The sequence below is a fragment of the Prorops nasuta genome, unplaced genomic scaffold (assembly GCF_024137725.1).
Source record: "Prorops nasuta isolate Cenicafe-Biocafe unplaced genomic scaffold, Cenicafe_Pnas_1.2 PNAS00004, whole genome shotgun sequence".
NCBI classification, from domain to species: Eukaryota; Metazoa; Arthropoda; class Insecta; order Hymenoptera; family Bethylidae; genus Prorops; species Prorops nasuta.
This window is the reverse complement of record NW_027116801.1, coordinates 8,615,663-8,625,864: the sequence shown is the minus strand read 5'-3', so window position 1 is coordinate 8,625,864 and position 10,202 is coordinate 8,615,663. Positions and strand designations below refer to the sequence as shown.

The 10,202-nt window shown below is 45.8% G+C and overlaps 1 long non-coding RNA gene across 1 annotated transcript; it reads right to left on the bottom strand.

The window, feature by feature from the left end:
- Positions 1 to 1,065: 1,065 nt before the first annotated feature.
- LOC136772917 (uncharacterized) lies at positions 1,066 to 2,392 on the bottom strand. Its single transcript, XR_010822525.1, has 4 exons — positions 2,327 to 2,392; positions 1,568 to 1,861; positions 1,351 to 1,504; positions 1,066 to 1,281 (listed from the first exon to the last, which is right to left on the bottom strand). It is a non-coding gene; the product is annotated as an uncharacterized lncRNA (long non-coding RNA).
- Positions 2,393 to 10,202: the final 7,810 nt, after the last annotated feature.

Genomic DNA, 10,202 nt, shown 5'->3' with positions numbered 1-10,202 from the left:
AGCCTTACACGGGATTTCACGCGAAATCAAGATCTCGGTTTTAAGGTGGGGACACGGAGGTAATGGCGTGTGCACTATTCTGATAAATCGTCCCGGCTGGCGTCAATCCTGACTTGGAGCTGACGTGAAACTTGGCCACCTATATCTGTACCCCACGCAGGATGTTCCCTCCCATTCCCCTTCAGAATATCCCTTACAAATGCCGATTGTCCATTGTTTCCCACGAATTTTGTTGCTCGGTGTGCACGATCGAACTATCGTACTGATAACTCTGCATTTGTAAAAATCTCTCCTTGTATAGTTGAATCTATGAAAGTCAATTCGTGGCATTATACACTCGTATGTACGTGCAAAGTGAAAAAGAAGCTGTGCAATTTATTCAGCAAGGTATATAATAATAAAATAAGCTGTCTCCGCGAGTGTCTTTGATTTACAAAATCCAGGATGAATTTGCACTACGTGATTAATGAGGTTGCAAGATATTTGTCAAGTTGTTTACGCACGGCAAAATAATAAGTTTGCTGCTATTACGAACCGTGAAAGGTTAACCTAGATTTATCACTTTATTATCGATCGAATCGCTTACAAGAGTGCTGCAAAACCTTAATTGAAAGACGTAAAACGATTAGCGGAATCGGAAAATGGTACCGCAGGTTTTTGCTTGTAGAAAGCTTTGAAAACACGAAACCTACAATGTTGGTAAGGGGAAATATACAAATCTATTTAACAATATCAAATTTGAACTCTTTATCTTTGGTAAAAGATATCGGTTTAGGAAAAAAAGCCGAGTTCGCCGTCTGTTGTGATTTGAAAAGCTTCCTTTATCATGACTAGCGAGATTTATCGCTTAAACGTGCACTTATGGCTTCAAAAGAGGGTATAGCATCAGCCGCGACTGGTAATAAATCATCAAAATACGACTCGATGATGGGACTTAAATGAATAATACTTAGGAAGGACCGCGAGTGGTTAAAAGAGCATTAAAATCGTGTATTATAAAGTCTGGAATCGGAAAAGGGAAAGATACGAGGTTGCTTAAGCAGCATTTTTATTGCGCATATTTAAGTACATGGAAAAATCCCTGGTGGCACGTGCTACAATTCATTGAACCCTCTGTCAGCTTATCTCGCTGTGGTCATAAAAAAATATCACTTCTGGTATTTATTCGTCATCAATCGTGTTGTGAGGAATTAATCATGGAAACTTATACTGTTTTTATGCAATGGCAACATGAAATTATGACATATCAGCTGGGAGATAAGCTAAAAAATCATCGTGAGCCTGAAATTGAAACAATGAATCGGTGGGATGTATTAACATGTCTCATGGATTCGGATGTTAAAAACGCACGGAAAGAGAGAGAGCTGTATAGCAGGTGCCAGAAATCGATGAACCCTCTCTCAGTTTATCTTCCGTCCGTAAGGGGAAAAAACATCGTTACTGATATTCGCACGTCATTCATACGTGGCAAAGAATTAATGGTTCCGGGATAGTACGAAATACACTGAAAGGCCAAAATTTATCACGGAATTCCTTTGAATGAAAAAAGTGCGAAAAACTGACTTACCTTAGCTTCCTTATTCTCGCATCTCAATATTTTTCTAATTATTTCCAACGAGTCACTCGATCCACTTTTATTCCTTTACGTGCAATTAATTAATTATTCACTGCACAGTTGCGACTTCACTGGGCAAATGTATGCCTTTTTTCCTTTTTCTCCCCACTGACATTAACATCTATTTATGCAATAATGAAGTAAGCGTTCAAGCACTCTATTGTCCGTAAGAAGGCAAATATTAATGGGATTGGCATTAAGTGCGGATGTAAGTGCGCGAATCGTGACGTTGCTTTCGAAATTGACCTGCGAAACAAAGTTCACGGTAGTAACTCATTGCTGGGATCTCCAGCGCGGCAGACGAGCGAACGGGCCGCGACGATGGGACATTAGCTATTTAATGCGAAGCTCTTTAGCCTTCGTTAATTAATAGCCGGGTATTAGAGTAATTGTAATGAGTCGAAATTACGGCAATCATGCGGTCTAGCACCCCAAAGGAAAGAGGGGTGACCATACTTTCGTAACGTCTTCAAAGAGACCTGCCGCCCGAACCGTTAATATCGATATGAAACTTTCTGCTTAGAGGATCCGACGTAATTGAGCAATTTTTTACAGCGAAATAAAAAATACGACCACCGAGACGAAAGATTTATTTTACTATCAATAAAATACAGTTTAAGCACAAGAAGTATTTCATACAGATGCTTGCAATTAGTCACGTTGTACGTAACAAAATTAATGGCATTGTTAAAGACATACGTGTATACTTACCGTGACAAATTCCTAACCTCTCTCGCAGCAGTCCGCTCCGCGCGAGAAGATTTTGATCGTTTGAAATCGTCACTGGCAAAGCCGGTACGCGGATCCTAAAATGAATTCTTACCGTGATGGCGTGGCGTAAGCGGAGGTTGATGAGCTATAACGCTTGGGATAGCGTTATTTTGCGCGACAGGCAGATTGAACAGCGTGCACAAATATAAACACGTCTCTGTGAGTCGACAGTCGTAAGGGGGCGTGGAGGACGTCGTCCTACGTTGTAGCTGTAGCCACTTATTTATACGTTGGCATAAAGCTGATCCCCTCGTTTTGACGTCGCGTCGGTAATTCATCCACCATGCAGCAAGACGCAGCCACGCAGGATAGATAGTAGAATAGACGCTGCTGAGCCGGAGGCCATGGGATCTACGGCGGGCGGAGAGGCTTAGCTTAGGGGTGAAAAACGAAGTCTAACCGTCGGCCATCTGTCGGTTGAGCTGGGAAACTCGTGTCGCCACTCGGCTTCCCGTGGCCGGTAAACGCGGTTGCGCGTCGTATCGGTCGGCGGTTAATCACAATCCACCAATTGCCCACCATTCCATCGATCCTATTACTCGCCCTGCGAATGCGTAATTGTCGGAGAATCCGCTCGATTACCCTTAATCGACGCTTAACCCCAAAATAATAACTACCATCGTTCTCGCTTCATCATCTCGCTGTTCCATTCCTGTAAAAACCCCATCACCTCTCTCTCTCTCTCCCGTCAAGCAAATCTAACGTAACACTCGCTGTTTGCTTATCTTTTGTTTACCTATGAAAGCAGGTCAAGTAATGTCTTTGTAGCGTAAACAAAGGATCGCGGGGAGAAGGCTGATTTTATTTTGTATACACGGAGTTTTCTCGCTCTCTCAGTTGTACCTCGTATGTACTACGCAGTGTTTGGGCGAGAAGAGGGATCGATTATAAACTGGCGTGAAATTCGTGCAGCTGGTAAACAGCTGATGGAAAGTTAGGACCGTGGCGCAGGCTGGTACTAGTGATATAATTGGCAGTCTTTCGATTAATATTCGTTAGAGGAAAGGAGCGGATTTATTATAATGTCGGATGTGCGGCCAACGAGCCGGCACGATTCTTCATCCCATAAGCACGCCCTGATTATTTATGAACGTGCAAGCGCACGCGGCACAATCGATTCGGCAAATTAGTCGGCCGAGCTGGCAGATATGCCCGTTAAAATAATCGCGCTCATCGAATTAATGGACAATAATAATTAGGGAAATTTCACGCTTCTGAAAATTGGTCCGTTACGTTTCCTTACAAGACTTCTCTCTCGTGCCACCTTGCGCTCCCCGAGATCCTTTTAATGTCATACTTTCCCAAGTTTGCGTAACGAGCGCCCCGTTTAAAATAAGCGTCGGCGTACGTTCCACGATGAAACTCTTTGACGCTCGCAGCCAGTGGAGAATCGTGCCTTACCCGGCTATTATTTGCATGGCAGATCCATGCCGTGATATAGTATTATGCACACACACACACACATACATATATGTATATTGTATACAGGCATAGCATGGCATGCACATTGGAAAGCAAACGCTCTCGGCGAGCAATAATCTCGCGAGGAATTAATCGACCGGTAGCGAGTGCTAGATTTGTTTTTAATACCAGCGTCGATAAACGCCATTTTATCCTGATTGGGATCTCTCGTCTAGCGATGCTATTTGCATGGGAAATCAAGTCGAGGCATACTTTGGCAAAAGTGCACGCTTTAGAGGACGATTTGTTTCCTCGGCAACGAGCCGCTGGGGTAATTGACAGCCGCTAAAGTTACAAAGCGCTCGGCTAAGGAGAGCCAGTGCACTTTTAACTTTGGCCAATTCCTCTCTCGCGCCTCTCCTCCTTCGACTCCCGGCTGCAAATTCGCGCAATTGCAGCGCTCCTCCTCCACCGCTAACGCAAGAATCTCGCGCTATTTCGGCCAGCCAAGAAAGTTTAGAAAGTTGGGACATTACGAGCAAGATTAGGGCGAGAAAATTTGCGGAGCTGGGTTAAAGCTGGGCGTCGGAAGAAGGGCGTTTTAATGGCGGGCTATTAGGAAAGCGAGGCGCCAGGGAGCCATACAAGTGCCTCGATAACATTTCACACATCCTCTCCGCCTTCTCCACCCTTTCCACGATCGACAGGGAGAACTAATTAGCGTATCATTCCGCCTGTACTTTTTCAGCCTTTGCTCGCTCGCTCGTCTTCGATCCCCGCGGAAAACTCTCGTTCGGAGCGTACGTGAAAGTCAAAATCGAGCCGGAAACTACCATCTCTCTCCTCTCCCTCATCATCCGTTGCACATACGAGTCCTACGAATAGCTCGGATTGGAAAAAGTTTCGGGAGAGTGGAATTAAAAAAATACGCGGATAAAATAAAAATAAACGCGCTAGATGAAATTCCCGAGGGGCGAGGTGGGCAGCTGTAAAATTGCTGGGAGCAGTCCGATCGGTTATTATATGGCGAGGCTGCGCGGGCCAATTTGGCGTGGCGCGGCGCAACGGAAGCGATTCTCTCGCGCGTATATTTCGCGGGGACCCAGGGAAATGTGTAATTCAAATGAGTTACGAGCGTATCACACTCCTGGGAAGTAGGTGCTAAGCGGTCGGATATGCTGATAGAGTGCAGTGATACGTAGGACTAGCTGGAATCGCGATGGGGTTGAAACAGCCGGCGGGACAAGGAGGTTATACGGCTAGACCGGGAAGGGGTGGAGCAGGATGGACAGGTTGGCGAAGGTGGGAAAATGCGAGAGAGACCGAGCGATGCGACCGAGGGGGGGGGGGGGGGTGCGAGTATAGTGCCGATAAGGGACGTGCTGGCAAAGAGAGAGACAGAGAGAGAGGGGGGGGGAGCTGACAGAGGGATGAACGGATATGAATAGAAAAATTGGAGCGAGAGGGGCGATGAAGGGGTGTGGGGGTGGGGCTGGGACTAGAGAGAGAAACGCTATGTTTGTAATAGTCTGCGATGGTGAGAGGCGATGAGATGTGATCGCTCGGCGATGAGCTGTGGGCGACCCCTGATGGTCCCGCCGCGATTCTGACTATCCATGCCGTATCCAGTTACACACTATATGCTTATTCCCTCTAACCTCTCCCTCAATCCCTTCAATATAACCATACTCGCGTTACTTCAGCTCCAATTTCCAGCGGAAAAGCACCGGGATCCTGCAAGATCCCTGGTCTACTCTAACTTTACCATCCCACTTTTTGAACCCGCACCTATCTTCAATTTATTCAACGTTTCACGACTTTTAATTGCACGCGAACCACTTTTGATTCGAATGAGAGATTCGCCTGTGGACGGATTTGGAATTTTTGCGAAATGATACTCACGCGTAGGAGCGTCTTAATTAAGGGATTGGAAAGTCGCGAGAGGTGTGTGTTATTGGCCAGTTTTATAATGCGGGTAGGATTAATCGTTGTGCGATTGCGACTAGAGGCCAATGGTGGATCGTGCATGGTGCTGGACGCACGCTCAGTCCTGACAAACGATAGTCCGTGGCAGGAGAGTAAAGGAACGAGCGATGCAAAGTGATAACATAATCAGGTGATAATGCGAGGCCCGTTTCTCATAGCGGGAAGCTACCCGAAAGGGGGAAGAAGGCGTAGGAGGACTCGGTAGCTGGAGGATTCCACGGTTGATTGGCCAGGTTCGCGGACTTCGAAGGAGAAACGCCTATAACCAGGAACGATTCCTGCAGTCCTTCTGCTTATCCGGCGCTCTTAAAAGGGGGACGTCGGCAGATTCGACGCGATAGCGCTTGTTGAGATGCAGCCTCATCATTCTAACAGATAATAATCGTCGAATTAATTGAATACGGCCCACCGTCAACCTTCGAGAAACTCGCCTCGAAAAAGCCTCGCGACATTAATTCTCCGCGTAACCGAAACCGTTGGACGAAAAGAATATTTCTGTATATTCGTGGCGATGGTGAAAATGGGAAAGTAATGATGTTATGACGTGAAAAGAAGGTATAGGGGTACGGAAGGGCAAGGGAGGGGGAGTGGTGGGGGTGAAGGAGGAGAAAGATAATCGAGATAAGGTGTGTCGCGTTGGTAATGAGTAGGACCGTTCGAGATGGGAATACATCAAGTCCGAGTTAAAGCCCGAACAGGTCGAGGCTCGCTTATTATTTGTAGCCCCGGCGCGGTGGTTGCCGCGCACCAGCATCCATTTAATCTCTCTCAGTGAGGAGCGTTTCTTTGATCAGCAAGCGACCGCATCTGCCTGGTAATATCTCAAGCGGAGCCCGCAACCAACGTCCCAGGCGCGAGCTTCCCGTCTTGCCTGCACCGAGGCATTTGTTGCTGTCAACCGGCAGTACCGGCACCTCCGCCGCCGCTAGCCTCTGCGTGCCCCTTTCTCCTTACTCCTCCCTCTACCCTTCTCTTTCCCTAGCTGCTATCTGCTTGCCCCTCGTACCCTCTTGGCCCATCCAGTATAAACCAAGACGTCCTACCTTCCTCCCTCTTTTCATGTTCCAAATCCACGATAAACTCTCTATAACATTCACCCCCCCCCCCCCCATCCCTCAATAAACTCTCAACTCTTCATGCTTATATAACCTTTATTCGTACAATCTCTTTACGATTCATCGAATTTTCCTTCTAAATCCAAAGCTGTAATTTTCCTTTGGACGACCGACGATCGAATTATAACTGCGTTGTTCGAAACTGACGTTTTAATCTTTTGCCAGTGTAATATTTATTAGCTTGAAGTGGATAATAAATACGATGGTCGGTTGATATTGCTGCTGACTTATTTCTGGTACTTATCATTCAAATTCTCTTTGTACCCTTTGCCAAGTGCGTTTCTATACAGGTACTGTACACCTACGCCGTTACACACGGCTTATTCCAGGATCAGTCTAATTACTGATAATTAATGCACGTGTAATCAGTCAATAATTATACGCTATGCAGCGATTCGTACACGCAGGAAATTATTCTTAGACGAGAGAGTAATTATGTTAAGAATTATATTCGTGTAGCCTAATGGATCCGTTGAAAAATAATACGCTTAATAAATGAATATTGCAAAGTTTAACCAAATTGCATTGTACGATCAAGCAGCGGCAGTGAACCAAGGAAATTAATTAGCCAAATTGATTTCGATCATAGCGTGAAGCCCGAGTGGTTCTTAATTAAAGGTAATTACTTTTTGTACGATCGAAATCAGGTTCAAGGATTTTGTGACTTTGGTCTAAATAATCGCGAGGCGTTTCGGAAGAAATAGTGAATCGACGGGTTATAAGGGCCTAAATGTATTATATATTTTGCAAACATGTGTATGGTAGTAATATATGTAACGCATATTGGAGTAATGCTGCGTCAAAGCCAGCGCTACCGAAAATATGAGCCTGCCGCCGAGCGTCTCGCTAATGCTCAGTCATTTATTATGCTTACATTATTTCGAGATTATTAGTCTTCTCCTTCTCTCCTAAAAACTTGATGCAATGTTTTGACTTCCATTATACCAAAACTGATGCTTTTGCGAACAATCTTCGAAAATATTCAGTTAAAAATTAATAAAGTTCCGCAGAGGCACTATAATATACTTAGTCGAAAAGTGGTACCATGCTGCATATTTGATAAAAAGCCCTCGCAATCGCTTCATCGTTATCGTCACTGCTGAACAATAGTCTTTCGGTTGACCCTCCGCCCTCGGATAAGTTATGGCATAACGGTGGATTCAATAGTGATCCTGGACATTCAAATGTTGATAAGAAACAATAAAGGGCCACGATAAGATTGTTTGTTTCGGGCTTCGAGGGTCCGGACTAGTTTGGACGGGGTGAAAACCTCCCGTGTGCCTTAGGAAAAAAATGCTTCGAATCTATACGAAGGCAGCATTTACAAGTGAAAATGGAGAATCGATAAAAAATTTCAAATACAGCTAGGGTAATCAATATAAATTTCCCGAGGATGTTTGTCACTCGTGTTCCAATTGGTGCACCACTGGACTGGACTCACCAACACATTTAGGGCAGGCTTGTATTTACCCCTGGTGACTCTCGGTGATGTTTGCGCGCCCAAAGTTTCTTTTTCACGTGCTTTGCGGCTGACGGTGACCTATAACGGCCATTATGCTGACCAACGGCACACTTTTCTTTCAGTCGTGGGCAAAATATAAGTTATACCGCTAGCAACATTAGAAATGGTGGCTGATGTAATGCAAAAATATACGGTACTCCTGAATTTCAAGCTGCCAACTCTCGATAAAGCCACGTGACGATACAGTCTCCCTCGCGATAACATTGTGAAGAGGAAAAGAAATAAAGAGAAAAGAAGGAGAAGAAATGCTGGATTCGAGGGTGAAATGGTACACGGAGGAAAATGGCAGATATTTAGCGGAGCTTTGGTGGCCTATTGCCGGGTAGTTAATCGCGTTGATAAGCGATAGTAGCGCGAGGTAAAAAAAGAGTGTAGAGGAAGTAGATAAGTGCAGCTGGAGAGAGAGAAGAAGGGGGTAAAAGGGTGACAAAAGGAGCGGGAAGGAATGGAGGAAAGAATGAGTAGGAAGAGAGATGAGGAAGGATAAGAGGGGTAGAGGAGCAGGAGAAAGATGGAGGATATATATATGTAAGTTCACAGAGAGAGAGAGAGAGAGAGCAAGGTTTAGGTAGCTACTCTGGCAGTGAAACGGGGAGCCGCCCTGTGTTTGTGCTCTCGCCAGGGAGCACAAAGAGAAATGGCGAGGTATTTATCAGTGCTCGCCCTCCTCTCGCTCTCTTTGTCTACGTTGCTCCCCTTTGTGCCCTCCCTCTCTAGCCTCTTGCTTTCATTCCGCATCCAAATCCATTCGCTCGCCTGCCAAGCCCTCCTCGCTCTCCCCCGCAACCCCTACGTAAGCTCTCTGATGCCCTTTCGCGCACGGCATATATGCCCACTCCATCTTCCCTTCGCGGACTTTGACAGCTGTCTAATTCACGTGCACCGTTCACCTGTGTTCGTACACCCCATCACCCTTCACTACTGCCCTCTCGCTCTCTCACATACACGTAGACATACTCTTTTCCTCTTATACCATTCCAGCGTCATGAAAAATGTAACGATTTTTTTTTTGCTAACTTTATCAACCCCCCCACACCGCTGCCCATTAGAAATTAACCAACGCCTTCAGCATCAACTGCAAAAAAGGCTCTCTCTAATATTCAATAAGTTTTTACACTCGTGTAAAATAAGCATAATATTATAGCGAACAAAAATCGATTTTTGATTGCATGGGATATTAGTGGACTGGGACTCGCGGGTAATCGCGGCGCTCTTATGGTATACGCTGGGTGGTTTTTGCAGTTGGAGAGGTTGCGTGAGAGAGAAAAAAAGGTGGAAAGAGTGATGAGTGCGAGGCGGCCGATTAAAATAGCGAAATCTAATCTCCCGGAGAGCAACGCGATCAGTTTGCTGGTCGGATGATCGATGGGAGCTTCGATACGAGCGGGGAACGTGACGGACATGCCTAATTCTTCAGGTGAAGGGGGTCGCCTGTTTCTTCAGCCGAATGAGATAGAGGCCTCGGCAATTAAGGAGGCTTTTTAGGGATTTACTTGTTTAACGAGGACGAAACGCAGGGATATGGCGGACGCTGCTCGATTTCTCCTCGGATTGGTTTTAAAATTGATGCTGTTTCTCCGTTTCGACTCCTAATGGGTTCTGGGAGGAGTCCCGCGAGAACCAATCACCACTGCGATGACCCGCACACGGTGAAAGTTCAGTCAGCAATTGGCTGATCAGCGCCAACTCAGTTCTGCCAAAATGCAAATCACCATTCACCAAACTCCCTGATCTCGATCTGATCTTTCTTGAAATACGAAACTAGATTTTCCTGGAACCCATGAGCAGCATA